The 18945-nt window shown below is 33.4% G+C and overlaps 2 long non-coding RNA genes across 2 annotated transcripts; one reads left to right on the top strand and one right to left on the bottom strand.

Moving 5' to 3' along the window:
* Nucleotides 1–3510: 3510 nt before the first annotated feature.
* On the top strand, nt 3511–4786 carry LOC140876256 (uncharacterized). The gene is made up of 2 exons (XR_012148720.1): nt 3511–4503; nt 4605–4786. It is a non-coding gene; the product is annotated as an uncharacterized lncRNA (long non-coding RNA).
* Nucleotides 4787–5789: 1003 nt separating this feature from the next.
* LOC140873435 (uncharacterized) lies at nt 5790–16813 on the bottom strand. Its single transcript, XR_012148038.1, has 3 exons — nt 16612–16813; nt 6741–9282; nt 5790–6648 (listed from the first exon to the last, which is right to left on the bottom strand). It is a non-coding gene; the product is annotated as an uncharacterized lncRNA (long non-coding RNA).
* Between the last annotated feature and the right edge of the window lie 2132 nt (nt 16814–18945).

The following is an 18945-nucleotide window of genomic DNA, read 5'->3' as shown; positions in this document are numbered from 1 at the left end:
TGGGGAGTGGCTGGGTCGGGTTCTTGGGTGAGGGTTGGGTCCGGGGTCGGGTCAGGGGGTCATGGGTTGGGTTAGGATGGTTCGGGTCCGGGCTATGTGGGCCGGGCTCGAGTATTTTAATTTTTAAGTATTTAGTGTTTTAATTGGTTTTTGGGCCAATTAATTAGAAATAAAATTATTTGGGCTTCCAAATAATTTTATTTGGTTTTCAAAATTATTCTTATGTTAGCCCAATTATTTTTATGGGCTTGTGGGCCCATAGGAATTTTTGGGTCAGTCAGTGATTTTATGGGCCAGTCAATAAACTTTTATTAATTAATTAGTTAATGGGCCTAAATATTTTATTTATGCCCAATAATATTTAAGTATTTTATTTTAGTAAAAATTATAATTTTTAAAATTATTTATTTAATTATGGGCTTTAAGTTAGTTAATGGGCTTTAAGTCAGTTAAGGGGATTAGTAGAGAGACCAGCAGTCTGGACCAACCCATGGAAAATAACTAAGTCCGGAATATATATTTAATTATTTTTATGCATGAAGTTTATATTTTAAGTATAAGTATATTTATTATGAAAAATAAATTAAATATATATTACGGACAATTTTCAGTGCATGCATTCATGAAATTTTTATATGATATGATTATGATTATGTATGAGTTGAGCAAAAATATTTTCTTGATGGAAATTGAAGTAGTGTGACATAAGGGTGGTTATCCACCATATGATATATGATTTATGCGGTAGTTTACTACCATAGGAGGTGATTTATCACCGCCACGTACGTTGGTTTATGAGATTGATCAGTCGGCACAGATAAGTGTCACACTTACGGATAGGACCATAGACTGTTTCAAAAATATCATGCTCAACTATGTTATGTATGATGAATAAAGATGATGTTATGCTTAAGATTTATGATTCAGCATTTATGTTATGAAAAATGTTTACATGCATGCTCATGTATCATGTATATGTATTATTATGATTATGTGATGCATTATTTTAAAACTTGTTATCCATGTTTAGACATGTTGAGCCCCTAGGCTCACTACGCTTATATGGTGCAGGTGAGTCAGATGATACTTTTGTAGCTCCTACCGGTGTTGAGGACGTATGAGTTCACGGAACAGTGGCCCCGTGACCGTTGCAGTTTTTATGGGATGTTTTAAGATACATTTATTTTATTATGTTGAGTTTTAAACATGGAATACTTACTATTTTGTTTCATGCATGAAACCCTTTTAAATTATTTAATTGTTTATATTTATTTAAATTACTACGTGTAGCAGTAGTTGATTTTAAATGTGATACATATATGTATAGTATATATAAAAAAAAAAAGTTTTCCGCATTTAAGTTTAAAGAGTCCTAGATGTTTCAAAATCAGATTTCATCCGTTCTGTAATGCTCAGGTCGGAAAGAATTGATCAGGGTTCTTTGAATGTGGATACGGTGGATGACCCGGAGGAGGTTGCCAAAATGGATGAAATGTGGGTGATTTTGTATTTACTCTCTTTTATTTATACTTCCTGAAAGTGGCTCTTTTTGTGCGTTTACTTCTTGTTGTGTAGGAAATTAGCTTGTGAAAAAAAAGGTTGGTTGAATAATTTAATCAGTTCTTCAGATCGAAGAAGGATTTGGGAGGGAGCATGTTTTGCTTGACTGGAATAAAATTGCGAAAATGCAGGGCAAGTTCCCTTTGCTTGTAATTTCCTGCTCATTTTCTTTTATCCTGAATCATTTCATTTTTCTGAGGAATATCACGTGGTGTGGAATTACTAGCTTTTTGTGTGTGGCTAAATTGTTAATTTGAGAATGTTCCACGTTGAAATTGTTTTGTGGCATGACTAGGAATCTTATGTGCCTGGACATATTTCTTCAAACTAAATACAATATATTTTACTTAGTTTATAAGAAACTAACACGTTCTATGGTATCTAATTAAGTTGTGACTTGTGAGATTTTCAATTACCCTATATATATTTATAAGAAATATTGGACATTAAGGCTAACATTTTCTCTGAATCGCAACACTGGTTTTGGTTAATTTAGACAGTGCATGTCTTATACTTATGTTTGTTTATATTTCTTCTTATTTTCTGTAATTTAAGTCAGACAGCATGATTATTACGTGTTGACATCCTCAAATTCTACCTTTTCATGTTATGGTTATTAGAATGCAGAGGGGAGCAGGTGCAATTGATGAATCTTGAATAGCAATAGCATTATATCGACTGGTCGAGTGGATGTTTAAATTTTACTATGAATTTCGAACCGTAGTTTTTGTCGTCGTATCACTCAAACTGATTGAAAGTTGAAACATAGAGTAAAATTGATTTGATCCTTTTGGAGTTGTGCATGTGCAACTGTTGAAGATTGATATTTTATAATATATTTTTATTGAATTTTCAGATTCCTTTCTATCTGTGAACTATTGTGTTCTATTAGTTTCTCAGTATGTATTCCTGTTTCTATCTATGTACTACTGTATTCTGTTGCAATCAATTTGCTAGGTTATTTTGAATATTCCAACTTGAGTGTGTGTGAACTTTGTGCAGATTCAACTAATAAGAATTGAACGGAGGGTGCTGAGTATGGTTGGACCACTCAGAAGGTTTTCCACTTCATGAATTTTATTTTGAATGGAGGTAGTATTAAAACAAATTACTCGATTTTCTTGTGTTCATATTTCATTAGATTAATCACAAGCTACAAATTGCACCCCGTGCTGTTTCATTTGGATTTCACAAGCTAGTTTTTTTGTTGCATCCCAAGGTAAGATTCTCCATATCTACTATAAATGTACTTCTTAACTGATTCCCACCACATTTTCTTCAAACTTTCTTTTCCTTGAATTATTTTAGTCCAAGAGGTTGGAATTCCTATGATTCTATAAATGGTATACCATATACAGACAATAGTTCCAACATTTTCTATTAGTGTCCATTGTTGGTTGCTTTCTGCCTTGATGATGTTGTTCTTGATGCATCGGGTTCATTCATACAACAAGCGCTTTTAGCATGATATTATTTGTGACACCTTTTTAGCGGCTTGATAATTCTATGGACTGCAAATTTTTTTGTTGGGATTACGGAGGAAATAGAGGAGAGCTTCATCTTACATACAAGTTGCGGTGTCACTGCCTTATAGAATTGTTTGGTCCGGATAAAAGGTCCAAGATAGCTAGTCCAATTGCAATGTTCTTTTCATGTGGCAGCATGTGTCATGCCCCTCCATGTGAACATGAGATTAATACCTATGACAATTTGTGAATTTACTTTGCATTTTTAGGCCTTGAAGTTACTGGACACTTGTCATGATCGATTCTTAATCGATGAAATGTGTATTTATATATGTTTTTTTTCAGGATTTCACTTTGGTACTGTTGGATCTTCCTGGCCTTCTGTTCTTCTCCACATACACACTTCTTGTCCTTTTTCGGGCAGAGATTTATCATCAGGTAATACTCGTGAACACAATAATTACATGGAATAACTTTCCTTGTCTTGACTGGTGTGTCAAATATTTTTTAACTTGATTTTACATAAAGAATTGACTAACAATTCAATTGTTGTTCTTGGTCAGGCTAGAAGTTTGCCAACAGATAAACTGAGAGTTTTCTATATTTCGAGTAATTGCGCAATTTACTTTATACAGGTGACTTCCACATACTTTTTTGGGACATACATTGTGAATCACTACTAGCTCTTGGGTTTTAGTCGTGTGTGCATTTGTTTTGATTTATGGTGATTGTTACCATCTTCTCATCCAATATTTTATCATGCGTGTATTTCTATAGAATGCCCATAAGATAATATGGGGCTTATGATGAATCCTACCTTTATATTAAAGCAAGCAAATTACGAAGGAAAATTTGGATCTATTGCCCAATTTTACTTCTTCCTTAATTGCCTCATATATTAGCATTTTCTTCCACATGTTAAGCTAGCTTTATAAATACCTGTGATCTCAACACGTATGTTTACATATAAATATATATAACACACTTGAAAATTTGTGGATTTGGATTGATTCATTAGGATAACTGATCCAGAACTTTATGAAGAACAGAGCTAGTCAGTTGAAAATATTTGGGGTAAATCAAGAATGAGTCTCATCGCGAGGGTTCAAATGGTAATCCGTTGTATGTGTACGTAAACGTTTCTGAATCTGGATTTAAAGGAATGCTATAATTATTTCTTCTATATGGATTAAATATGCAGTTTTCGAAGTTGAAATTAAGCCTTAGGCTGTGGCTATGAATAATTATTTTTTCATTACTGAACTTTTTATCTCTACTACTGTTTTATTGTATTCTGTGTGGAATGCTAGTCTGAAACTTCAGACTTGCAGTTTCAGGTTCAAACTATTAGACAAAATTATCTCTCAAAACGTTCGTCAAGCCTGAGAGGTGATTAATTGGAAAAGAAGGTTTCTTGAAATGATGCGGGGCTGGAGCTTTTGGATGATGAGGAGCACATTTTCAGTATGCGGATTATGTATTTGTTTCCATTTTACTTTTCTTCTTTGATGTTTGATTTATTGTGACATTCATAACATTGACTTTGAAATGTTATTCTTGTTTGCTGCTATTGTTCAGCCCATTTCCAGTCCTCCAAATGGATTTAGCATTCTGAGAGTTGGTATGATCGCCGACTCCAGTTTGAGGCAGAAAGCATAGCGCAAATGGCCGAGATGAACATGAAGAATTCGATTATTTGTTATATTTGAATGATTTTTGTTATATTTGAATGATTTATAATATTGAAATATTGTATATTATATTTAATTTTCAAAAAATTTGAATATTGAGTGATAATATTGAAAATTTGTGAATTATATTTTTTTTTTGTTTTTTATTTGAGAAAAGACAACGCTTTTTAAACGTTGTCGTAGGTGGAAAAAGCGTTGTCGTTACTAAAAAAAACAACGCTTAAAAATCTTTTGAACTACGACAACTCTTTTTTGTGACAAAAACAACGCGGAAAAGGCGTTGTCGTTTCTGGAAAAGACAACGCTTTTTAGGTAGTTCCTTCCCATTCATGGAGATTTTATTCAGCAAAAACTTAAAACAAAAGAATAATAAATGCAAAATCTCGGCTGATACAATCACGGTTGCACGAGCCTCGGCCTGAGGCTTGCTGTCATAAATTTCTGAGGTATCCAGGTGTGTAAAATACATATGAATGCTCACGTTATACGCAGAATGAAAAAGACGCATAACGCAGGTCTCAATTTTTATTCACCAGACTAAACTCTCAAGTAACACCTTTTGTGACTGAGAGACTATACATAACCTACATCATTTCATTGAACCTATAAGATTCCTGCAGTTAAACTATAAAATTATTGGCAGTTGATTTGGATTAAATCATTTTATGTGGGCAGTTGATTTGGAGAAGACTATCCATATAAGTTGTGCAAATTTCAACTAAATATCTTATATGTTTTACCCTGAAAGCCATTCATCCAAATGCAGCCTTAGTTCCTTCCCATTCTTCATCCTTTTTGAGACATTAAGACCCCTTCCCTCACATTCATACAAGCTAAGAACATCCATTTCACTAGAAACAAATTTTTGGGCACTATTATCTACCAAATATGGCCTTTGTTTTAAGATTCTGATAATGGTAATTACCTTTATTCCATGAATTTTATGTGACATCTACAAACTAACATTAACATTAGCATGCAGCTTGTCATTTTTAACATTCATTGGTATTTGGTAAAGGAAAATTAACCTCTAGTTAAATTCAAGGATATAATCCAATCAAGAGCAACGAAAACTAAATGTTTGCTATTGATGCCGAGTAATCAAAAGTAACATACAAAATGTATTACTGAGAAAATAATACAGATGCTAGCTGTGAACATCTAACAAGCGTTGGCCTCTGGGCCACCATTCCTGTTAAAATCAACCCATTCTCAAGCTGTCCTACATCATCATTTTAATCTTGATAGTTGAAAAAGTGATACAATTTTTTAAGAAATATAATTCCACACATAACATACCATGAAAGTCAACATTTCAGAACCGCAAAACAGATACTACTATTTAGCCTTCAGCTTCTAACTAAACCACTAAAGAAAACTTTCACACAAAGAAGCTGGTTCACAGAAGAATAAATGGTATTTCCTAGTAATTTCAATCATATTTTTATATGTTTATTATAACTAATCAGGCTCTCCCCAACGAACACCCCTTTCCTTTGCTTCAAAACTATTTAGTATGCTATCACTTACTACAAGATAAAATCTTATCAAATTAATATCTCAACTCATCCAAATACATCTCATGATGACAATAACTACAACTAATTTCAAAATTATTCGCTAAATATGAAGTAGAACAAGCCCAAAATCCATATAACACGTCAAAAACTCGATAATCGAAACAGCAGGCATGAAAAAACTGGAACCTTGACTTTCCAGACAGCTGCTGCCTGCGGGGAAACGGCGTCTCAAATCATCCAACAGCAAAAATGTGTTTGGAGGAGAAGGGGGAGAAGTGGGATTTTTTAGGGTTTAACCGTTGAAGTCAGGTGATGACGGCCCGAGTAAGAACAGCAGTGACATGGGTTTGTCTTTGATCTTGTCCTTCACGCCCTTCTTCCTCCTGCCACCTCCCCGTCGTCCTCAGAAGACTGCCATACATTAAATTTTAAAGATGAAATCAGTACATATATATATATGCAAGCCTGAAATTACAAAAGAAATAAGGGACAAGAAGACGTACGGAGTTTTCAGAAGCTGTCGGATCGGCAGAATAGACTGAAATTAAACGTATGGAGCTACAGAAGCTGCCGGATCGGCAGTGTTGGGGAGCGTCGGTGTTGAATGAGAGAAAAAGAAGAAAGGGATCAGAGGGGAGAAGTAATCGAGAAGAAATGGGAGAAGGGGTCTGATTTGGGGATTTGGGTATTATTATTTATTTTATGTTTTATTTTAAATAAAAATAATATTTTTTCTACAACACTTTTTAAAAAGTGTTGTGCTACATGGGGAAAAAAACGCTAATAGACAACACTTTTAAAATCGTTGTCTTTGACCCAAAAAAAACGCTGATTGACAACGCTTTTTAAAAAAAGCGTTGTCTTTGAGTAATAAAAAACATATAACCACAACGCTTTTCACTAAAAGAGTTGTCTTTTAAAAAAAGACAACATTTTTCACTAAAAGCGTTGTCTTTTAAGTGTTGTGTTTGTACATTTTTCTTGTAGTGCTTCCACATTGAGTGTTCATTTGCCAACAATTCTTCCTTTTGCACCACCTCCATAGGTCACTCTACCACAATTTTGTTCAATGTAGTCTGTGAGGTGATCTTTCAAACCTGTCATGTGCCGAGAGCTTCCACTATCAAAGTATCAGTTTCTGCTGTGTTAGCTTTCAAGGAAGTATAAATAACAAAACACTTAACATCAGACTTTTGTACCCAAATTTTCTTCACAGTAGGTCCTCTTTTGCCAGTGTTGCGCTTGGTGTTGTGAAACATGGGAGGCAATACCTGCTTAGATTCCCACAAAAGATAGTCATTCTTAAGCTTACGACAAAATGGTCTGATGTGACCAGGCTTGAGACATTAATGACACATGATGCTTCCATTGTTTTGGCTTTGGGACAGAAACAATCTTCTCTGGTATAGGTTTCTTACCTTGGGAAGCCACTGAAGGTTGGTTAGAAGTGTTACTGCTACCTTCCTTAACAAACACCGGTGATTTAGAAGAGTCACCTATTTCAAACACACTATCTTTAAAACCAAGTCCAAACTTATCATCTTTGCCCATGGTCAAAAGAGAATCAAGTTTGTTCGAACTTGAATTAAATATATCAAGAGCTATTTTTTCTCTTTCAAGTTCCGAATTCAGCAACCCTAATTCCAGATCTTTCTTGCTCATGAGAACCTCCAGCCTAGCCACAGCAGCTTTCAATTCAGTATTCTCTTTAGAAAGAGTTTTGTTTAACTTGTTCCTATTGGTCCAATCAGTGTACAACTCCTCATAGAGTTTCTGGATGCCTTCCAGAGTATATACTTCAGCTACCTGTTCTTCATGATCACTAGAATTATCAAGGTTAGAGGAAACAAAACAAACAGATTTTTGAACTGTGTTGCGCCCAGGTGTTGCAATACCGGAGCCAACATCGAGTGGATTGATATGAAAATTTTTCTTACCTTCCATCAAAGCAGTAAAAGAAATAAGATCTACCTGTTTAGTCTTTTCCTGTTCTTCCTCAGAATCTTCATCACTCAGGGAAACATTCATACCTTTTCAAAGTCGATTGGCACATTCATACGCATAATGCTCATATCCCTTACATTCCCTACATTGAACATTATCAAAACTCTTACTTGAGGACTGATTTTTATCTTCATACCTTTTACGAGGTCCTTGAGTAGTAGTTGGTTTCTGAGGCTTCTCCGAAGTAGGTAAACTAGGAAATTTCGATGGTTGTGCACTTTTCTCAATTTTCTTCTTTTCTTTCATCACCTTGAGGTAATCAGTAAATTTTTTTTAGATCAAGGCAATTGAACCATCTTCGAGATCATATCTGCTCACTTCCTTCTTCAGTTCAGAAAAATCATTGTAAGTATCATTAGATACTTGAAAAGCAATAGACTTACCTTTGTGATCATGTTCTACTTCCATCTCCATCTCATATGTGCGTAGAGAGCTGATTAATTCATTCAAACCCATTATAGATCTATCCTTGGTTTCATCTATAGCACAAACTTTGGTGTGAAACCTTTTTGGGAGAGAACGCAATACTTTACTCACTAATCGTTCATTTGAGATAGGATCACCGAGAACAGATGCTTCATTAGCAAGGCTCTTCAATCTGGTATTGTATTCCATGATGGTCTCACTTTCCTCCATTCTTAATTTCTCCAATTTTGAAGTTAGGAGACGCATCCTTGTCTTCTTAAAACTTTTCGAGCCTTCACAGCGAGTTTGAAGTTTCTCCCAAGCATCCCTTGCACAAGTACAAGTACCAATTAGATTAAACATATTCATATCCACAGAAGTAAAAATAGCATTAATGGCTTTTGCATTATAATTAGACGAGGTGATCTCGTCGGCTGTCCATGTGCTATTGGTTTGGGTCCAGGAATATCATCATCTCTCATTGGTGGTGACCAATCATCTAGCACACGTTGTCATGTCATGGAATCAATTGATTGTATATATATGCTCATCTTCAGTTTCCATGGGCCGTAATTTATTCCATCCAAGATTGGAGGGCGAATTGCAACATTAGTGTACGGAGTATCCATAACAAACCTGTAACAAAAACCAGGAACTCACTTAGTAAAGTCAAGTGATGGCTCTGATGCCACGTGAAAGTAATGTTGTACGTGGTTTGTTATGTGAAATCAGGCAGTGTCGTACTTGTTGTTGTAATACCAACGACAAGACAGTGCAGCTAATTATCGCAAATTTTTAACATAATAGCACACGTAAGTTAACATATATATTATAGGGATATATTAGGTTTTTTTAAAACAAATTTTAATAGGAAGTTTGATCAGAAGTTTATTTACTTTTACTTTTACTTTGTGAGGTTTCCTTGATTTATGGTCAACTTTTGCTGCAACAATTATTGGAAAAATTCGTACGCATAACATGCATAAATTAATAAACGATCATGAAATGTTTTTGAAACAGTGCACAGAACTGGTATGCATGTGTCTATATCTCTGATTTTCTCATTTATTTTACATTATTGAATCAATACACATGCTTGGGAACTAAGTTGAATATGTGCTTATTCAGGTGACACTCCCACTGCATCATGTTTGGAGACAGTACAATCTCATTTTTTTCACATCTGGACTATCATGCATGAAAGATGCAACCTTTTTAATTTAAGTTAATTGTGTCCTATTTTCTAAATTAAGATAGTGCAAGCCCACACTATAAGCATGTATCATCTTATGCATCAAGATTGCAATCTCATAGATGTTTTTACTTTCAAGTGACTTCACCAAGAAAACAATATACGTTTACTTGTTTCCTGAAGATGATGACATTCCTATTGATGTTGAGCTATTTTTTTTACATTTTAGTTTGCAGGATCCATAAAGAACATTACAACCAAGATCAATTTCATGAAGTTAGAAGTGAATGGAGTGTGAATCATCTACCTCCTATATAGGTGCCTAAATGTGTCATGTACGTTGGGATAATACTTTGTTTTGTCTCATTGGATACACTTATAGTTTTGGGGAAATACTTGTGGATACATGCATATTTTTGGGTTATTTTGGTGGATATACTTTTCGATGTATGGATGTTTGTAGTTTCGAGATGGATAATTTATTAATCTATTTTAATTTTCAAAAATATATTTATATTGTGGCATTATTGTATCTAAATTTAAATCACTAAAATTAAATGGTGAAGTTAAATAAATAATTTATTTCACCAAAAATCCATAACTATGAAGTCGTTCGAAGCATTTACTTCATCAGTACATGTAAATGCTATAGTCATATATCTACTATTACTTCGGCAATTTCACTAATCGACGAAGCAAACAAATGCATTTTACTTCATCAATTAGTGAAATTTCCGAAGTACAAGACATTCTTTTGCTTCGTCGATTAGTGAAATTGCCGAAGTAAAAGGCTTTCTTCTACTTCGTCAATTAGTGGCATTGTCAAAGTATAAGCATTTATTTTACTTCGGAAATTTCATTAATCGACGAATTAAAATCATCTCTTTTACTTCGGTAATTTATGAAATTAACAAAGTAAACAACTTTCTTTTACTTCGTTAATTAATGAAATTTTCGGAGTAAAAGCTACTTCGGCACCGGCCCAATCTTGAACCGGTTTTGGCTCCATGAACCGACCAAAGACTTCGGTAAGTAAAAAAGTACCCTATTACTTCATGTGACACTATTTTGGTAATTATCTATCTACGACTTCAGTTAATAACCGAAGTAAATGAAGGAAATTCTACTAGTGTAAACACAAATTTTAGTCATATTCCATTAGTTTCTTAAATTTTAAACCTTAATTTAATATTTTGTTATATATATACATGATTATTTGGAAATTGTACTTCATTAAAATAATTATTTTAGTAATATTAGAGTTTTTTTAATTAACTAATTTATTTTTAAAAAATATATAACTATAATTAATATTTTGAATATATTTATATGGTTATTTAGTTTTCAAACTATGATAAATATATATTTTCGTCTATTATATACATCTTGTGAGAACCCGAAATTTCAGTTGGCTGAACTAAGGTAAACTGAAATAAAGTAGACTGAATTGAGGTAAATTGAACTGAGGTAGACTGAAAGGAGGTAGACTGAACTGACCAGTGATAAGTGCAATTTATGCATTTAATTTATATATGATTTGAATTGACTTTTGTGATGTATCGACTGGATTTTATGCATGTACTTGTTTTTGTGAGTTGAAAGGATTGACGCAAAAGTAGAAAAAAGAAGCGGAAGGATGCATTATGGAGTATCAATTTCAGAAAATTACTGGGAATTATTGAGGTATCAAAATCCAATCTTCACCGTTCATAATAAGTTTTAGGATGTTTTAAAGCTAATGTCAAAATTTCAGCTCAATCCAACGGTTAGATTGTGAGATGTAGTTTTTTTAAACTTGTCGCGCGAGATTTTCATACCCGAGAGTAGGGATGGAAATTTTTCCCGCGGGTTTGGGTACCCACGGGGAAAACCCGAAACGGGGTGGGTTTGGGGGAGAACTTTCGGGTATAGGTGCGGGTTCGGGGATTTTTAAAAATCCCGAAATATATTGGAGCGGGTATGGGGATGCTATCCCCATCCCCGAACCCGCCTCAATAATAATAATAATAATAATAATAATAATAATAATAATAATAATAATAATAATAATAATAATAATAATAATAATAATAATAATAATAATAATAATAATAATAATAATAATAATAATAATAATAATATTAATATACAAATATTTTAATTATCAATTTTATTAAATCTAAAATATTATTTAAAAAATAAAATTAAAAGTATTATTATTTCGTTTATATATATTTTTATAAATTATATATAATACATCCGTTTATGATAACGTAGTTTTTTATAGCATAAACATATTATTTGAATCTAATTCATGTTACGTACACATATAAAGTATTTATATTAGTCTAAATATATATATATATATATATATATATATATATATATTATTTATTTTGATAAATTTAGAAACAATATATAATCTTAATAATTTTTTGATACATAGTATTTTTTTAAATAATAATTTTGATTTATAGAAATATTTTGTATTTAAAATATTTTTATTAATTTTAAAAGTTAATATTATAATAAAAAATTTGACCCAAAATATTTTAGGTATTTTATTATAAAATTGAATAATAATTTTTATATTATTATATAATAAAATTTACCAATTCATATATATATATATATATATATATATTTCCGGGTATGGGTATGGGTATGGGGATTTGATCCCCGCGGGGATGGGTACGAGGAATCCCCGATAAAAATTAATGGGGATCGAGGCGGGTATGGGGATCGAATTTGAATTCGGGTATGAGGAAGGCATCCCCGTCCCCGACCCGCTCCATTGCCATCCCTACCCGAGAGGCATGCGCGGGCGCGCCTGATGAGAAATTTTGAGCATCCAGGAGACAGAGAGACATGCGCGGGCGCCCCTCTCTTCAGGCGCGGGCACGCCATCGCGAAAGTCAGTTTTTAGGGTTTTTCGGGAAGGAAACCTTTGGACTTTCGTGGGCTTTTATTTATTGGATTTGAAGCACGCATAAAAGGGATTATTTTGCACACAATTAAAGGAGAAGCCGCCGCATAGAGAGAAACACATCAAGGATCGATCGAGAGAAGATTTTGGAGACTTTAGAAGAGAAAATTATGCACAAGTTGGAAGAACATCAAAGAACAAAGACGAAGATAGATCGTTCCGGACACGGAAGATAGAATATTTGGATTTGTTTTCTTTCTCTTGAATTTATATTATTGATTTGATATCTAGTATCATGAATATGAATTGCTTTCAACTATTTTTTATTATTAACTAAATTTTTAGAGTCTAGAGGTTGATGGAACCTAGTCAAGATATGTTTATGAATTTTTTATTTTATTGAATTGAGTTCTTCTAAATTAGTTGTGATTCTAGTTTTAAAAGTTTTTTCAATTTACTGGCCATAAATTGATTTGTCATATTTATTTAGAATCCGGCACTCGGGAGAGGGGATTTAGAATAAGATCGACAGAATTCACACTATTAATTGTTTATATGACTCGGAAGAGCTTATAACTTTAATAAAGCCTAGAAAGAACATTGTTTTAAAAATATAATTACAAGTAGATTTTTAATAGGGATATTGGAATCGACATGTAATTGATACACTCTATTTGATACTCGGGAGAGGGAAATAGTATAATCTATGTGTTCTTGTCTATTAATTGAAATGAACTCATGAAAATAGATTAATTAGGAATGAATATTGTCAAGACCAGGTGAGATCAAAACCTCTAGACTATTTCTCTTTGCTTGATAATATCTTAAGTATTGTGTGTGTGCGCGCTTTACAAACTTCATTATTAATTTAATTTGTCAGCAACTCTTTAAAGTTTATTTTTTTAAATAAAATTAAGACTATTTTAATTACAAGTATTGAATATTTCATTTTACTCCTCGTGGGATCGACACTCTCTTTATTACTATATTAAAACTTGACACTCGTACGCTTGCTAGTATTTTTCACAACAACCAGTTGGCAGTTGACCTAGACCATTCCAGCTCCACGAAACTGATGAGTAGCTAGAATGAAATCCCAGAAAGCAGTTACTCCATATTTGTAACTAACACATTAACTCGGATTAATGACAATTATGACAATTAAGGGAATAATATGAAACTTAACAGTTAGAATTCTGCTTATAAATAGCAGTCATATTAGGAGAAAATGTTACACAAAAGCTTGACCAAAAACACTGTACAACTCGAATTAGAGCATTCAGTTGAGGGAGTCCAGTTGAGCGTTCAGTTGGTTAAGTGAAGAAAAAAACTCCAAGGCAACCGAAATATTTTAGCAATAACCAGTAAGTGGTCGTTTAAAAGTACCGAAGTTCTGTTTATATGTTTTAAAACTGATTCCAACTTGTTATTGTATTCAAAATCCCAATTTTACGAAAATTGAACTATTGATTTCTGAGGCACTGAATCTTGTAAATTAGTAGTGAGAATATATATTCTGAACACTACTGAACTCTGATTACGGATTACTGGCCTCATCCTTTAGAGGTTAACATATAAGGGACTGATATCAGTTAGCCACAAATTCATAATACAGTTTAGTGCATAAAATCGATTTATGTCATTATTGATGAATACCGAATTTTTGTTCTGTTTTATTCTGTTTGGATATATTTCTGTCTATGAGATTACTGTTAAAATGATTTTAAAAGTTGAGATGATTTTTCCCATTTACTGAGTGACTCAAATCATTCACTCACCCAAAACCATCTCAGATAATAACGAGAAAGAACTAGATGAAGATGATCAAATTCAGTTATGGAGTTGGTGAAGGAGAAGAAGACTCATTAGATTCATTTTCTGTCTGCTTCGTTAAGACTCTGTTATTGATCAGTTATGGATCGAATTATGTTATTCGTTTATGCATTATAAAGACATTATAAATTCAGTTTATGAATGACATTGCATTTCAGTTTTCATGAACGAATAGACTGGTATTTGAGTTTATGGAAATCGATGTTTGTTGTTTAATGTGAAAATATTAAATAACGCCGAGTTTCGGGGCGTAAAACATCTTTTAGGTTTTTAAAATTTTTAAATATATTATTAATTATATTATACTATATATATAAACGATTTTTCGCTTGACCGTCTGATTAAAACGGACTGACTGGTTGGACTATTTTTATTAAGGCAAATCGGTTCGATCACCGATCCGGTTATAAAAACAGTGGTTTCAATATACCGAATATTTTGATATTGTACGATAAGGATACCGAACTTCTCAGTACGATAACAATATAAAATTTAGAAGTTTCGATACATACCGATATATCGAAACAATATATATAAATTTAAAATATATCTTATTTTTAAATAATAAAATTATTAATAAAAAAATATAGAAAGTTTTTTTTCAGTATGAAATGGTATATTGTTCTCCTACCGACATTTCGGTATACAACAAAATTTTGATATAATCAATATGTTAGTTAATGTATTGAAAATTTCGATATACCGAGACTCCAAATACTGAAAGATTCGATACGATATCAAAATATATTTTCTTATGCTGTACTTTCCAGAATAATATATAATATATGATTTTCGGCATAGTATGGTACGGTTATCACCATTGATCAAATCTTTTAAACCTTATAGTATCGTACGTAAGGTCAAGAAATTGAGTTTAAAATAACAATTGTGTGGATGATGGTAAAAATGAGCTGAAAAATAAGATTATGGGCACATTTTGAAATAAAAAATTACTCTCGTTCTCCATGTGTGAATGTGAGGGCATATGTAGAATTTCCAAAATTTAAATAATATGTTCATCTTTCTGCAGGATCTATACATGGTGAAGATGGGATATTTTTAAAAACTTATTGTTTGATAAATAACATTTCCATATTCCAAAATCTTTTATTTTCCCTCCTTTTGAAAATGCTTTTTTCTTGTTAGAAAATGGCCATGAATGGAGATACGGAGGGACAGGTGTCTAACTGAGATCACGAATCATAATATTTAATAGAATTTTAGTGGCCAATATTCAGACTTTTGTTGGATTCCCACACAAGTGGGATTTGTTAAAAATATTTAGACAAGTGGGAACTGATTATGTGTTTAGACAAGTGGAATTTCCAACCTATGAAACAATTGTAAGCTAATTTCATTATCTTTTTTCTTCTTTATTTTGGGATAAAGTTTCATCCATTACAAAAATGACAAATGAAAACCGGTATGAGGATCTCTCAATCCATGTTTAAGTGTAATATATCGAGCTAGGATGGAGGTTTCTAGCCAATATATACTTGTGAAGGACAGGTGGTATTTCGAAATGGACGATATTAATTTTTAATAAAAATCTCTAAAATGTGCACATAAGTTGCTCAATGCGTAATAAAATCAAAGATTAATTTATCTTGAGTGTCCAATAGTCTATCTTGATGAACTCAATAAACAAGGGACATGTGATATTTCGAAATAGACCGTATTAACTTTTGAAAACACTATTTTAAATGTGACATAACAAGACCACATAACTTGTTCACTATATAATAAAATCAAAGATTTATTTATCTATTGAATTAACTAGTTTACGATGTAGCTAGCCCATAAACGAGGGACATGTAATATATCGAAATTGACGGCATTAATTAAAGATACCGAAATTCCCCAAAAATTAAGAGTGCACAGCTCCTTTCGACCGAGAGAGAAATTATAACAGGTAAACATATTCTTTTTCCATTCTCTACCTATTTATCTATTTATACACTAGTTGAAAATGTAATCAACATGGATATGAGTAAAAATAAATAAATTTTGGTAAGATGAACAGAAATTTCCAAACCTGATATACTTAAAGAGATCGAAAACTCCATGAATCTCCATGAAATAAATAAGTCGATCGAGATCTGAAGAGGAAGAAATTCATGAATTTCTTGATGGATCTGTTGATCATAGAAGTTGTACAACTAATAGTTATAGCATAAAGGGAAAAATGGGGTTTAGAGAGAGAAAGGAACAAATATGAATGGCCGAGGATGGAGAAGCAGAAGGCTTGGTTCTGTTCCAGATTTTAAAATATATTGTATGCATGAGATTTGTTTTTTTAATTAAAAAAAAACAAAATATGTTAATTATCATTTGGATGTCTTTTTAGAATTAAGTGTATATATAATTATTTCCATTATATTTTCATCATAAATTTAATTATAGTCGAATTTATTTTTGTGATTTCTTGTCAATTGCAAAGAGAGTCGGCTTAAAAAGTGTTCTAATTTGAACGTATCCAATTCCGAAAAAGATTAAGAGAGTGTATGTGAGAACTTTTTCTTATTTTAAAGTGATATATTAAATATGGATAAAATAGTTTGTATATAATTTACTTTTTCAATTATTTTTTTTAATTTTTGTGAAAAAATCAGGACTATATAATCGGGACGAAATAAATACATGTTAACATTTGAGTATCTGGAGAAAAATTGATTTCAAGCTTAATTTTAGTAAAATGACAACAATATCTTTAACTCATATAACACTTACTTTTTTAATTCCTTGAGTTTTGATACCCAAAAAATATATTTATGTAAATAGTTATTACATTTTGATGCCCCCAAAAAATTTGGGTTTGGTCCGACCCAAACCCGATAATCCATAACCAAGAAGGATAATCCAAAAATAATCAAATTCCATCATTGTGACTGAGTCCTATCTATTCTAGTCTCCTACCTTGGGTAAAATTTTGCCCTAACAAGAATTCTAATGTAACAAGGTAACTCACCCCTCCAACCTCTATAAATACTAGGTATTTTTTATGGTTTGACACATTCACTTTTGTTCACATACTCACTCACTTTTATTCTTGTTTTATTGCTCTCTTCATCTTTTGAGCATTGACTTAGGCACCGGAGGGGTCATGCCGAAAACAATTTCGGTGCTCCCTAACCTAGCTTCTGTTTGTGCAGAGTCACGTCATACCTGACCCGACCTGATTTGTTGAAGTTTTGAATATTCGCTCTACTAGACCGTACCCGAGGTAAAATTTTGGTAACATCAATTGGCGCCGTCTGTGGGAATTTGAAGAAGAAAGAGTTGAGATGGCTAATGAGAATGGAGGAAATCCACCTGTCGATCCGGCGGTACTCAATCAGCCGGTTTCCGTCTCTGTGGAACGAGCACTAGCAGACAAAGAGTGGGCCAATCAGCCTCCTCCCAATCAAGATGCGCAACTAGAAGAGATTAGGAACATAAAGAGGAGATGGAGCTTTTGAGGAAAAATCAGTCTGGGTATCTAGCCACGCCGGTTCGCGACGTTCCCTTCTCCCCGAAGATATTGGAGGCAAAACTCCCCAAAAATTTCAAGTTTCCGCATAAAGGGGAATACGATGGAAAAGGGGACCCGGAAGCACCTGTCCCATTTTGAGAACGCCGCCATGTTGCATAAATATTCCGACCCAATCAAGTGTCGGGTCTTTCTCACTACGTTGATAGGGCCAAGACAACAGTGGTTCAACCTACTATGCCCAGGAGACATTAATGAGTTCAAAGACTTCAGCAAAGATTTCCTACATCACTTTGTCAGTAGTAAAAAGCATCCCACAACTACCTTCAGTTTTTTTCTATCAAAAAATGAGATCTAGAAGACTTGCAAGCGTATATTCGATGATTTAGTGATTTGGCCCTGGAGGTGCCAACAGCTACGACTGATTTGCTTATCAGTGCCTTCATCCAAGGGATTACTACGGAAGATTTTCTCAAATCATTGATCAAAAATCCGCCTGTCACGTATGAAGAATTACTGGCTCGTGCTAAAAAATACGTGAAATTAGAAGAGATACAAGAATCTCGATCAAACAAGAGGAAGGACAGGCCCAAAAGCCCAAAAAATATCGGGCCTCCCGTTATGTCCCAGAGATGCGGACCACCACCCCGATCCGAACTGCTGGGGCAGTTCGCCTCTTTCACCCCTCTAAGGATGAGCAAGTCCCGTGCCCTCAAGATTTGTGATCATAAGCAACTCATATAGAGGCCTCCGTGGACTGAGCACGGACCCCGAAAGCCAAAATCGGATAGGTATTGCGACTTTCACAAGGAATATGGGCACATTACCAATGAGTGTCGACAGTTGGAGCAAGAGATAGAGAGGATAATTCAGCAAGAACCGGGGATGAAAAACATATCG

Source organism: Henckelia pumila, chromosome 1 (assembly GCF_033568475.1).
Source record: "Henckelia pumila isolate YLH828 chromosome 1, ASM3356847v2, whole genome shotgun sequence".
Taxonomy (NCBI): Eukaryota; Viridiplantae; Streptophyta; class Magnoliopsida; order Lamiales; family Gesneriaceae; genus Henckelia; species Henckelia pumila.
Note: the sequence above shows the minus strand (reverse complement) of the source record. Positions and strands in the feature narration are given on the sequence as shown.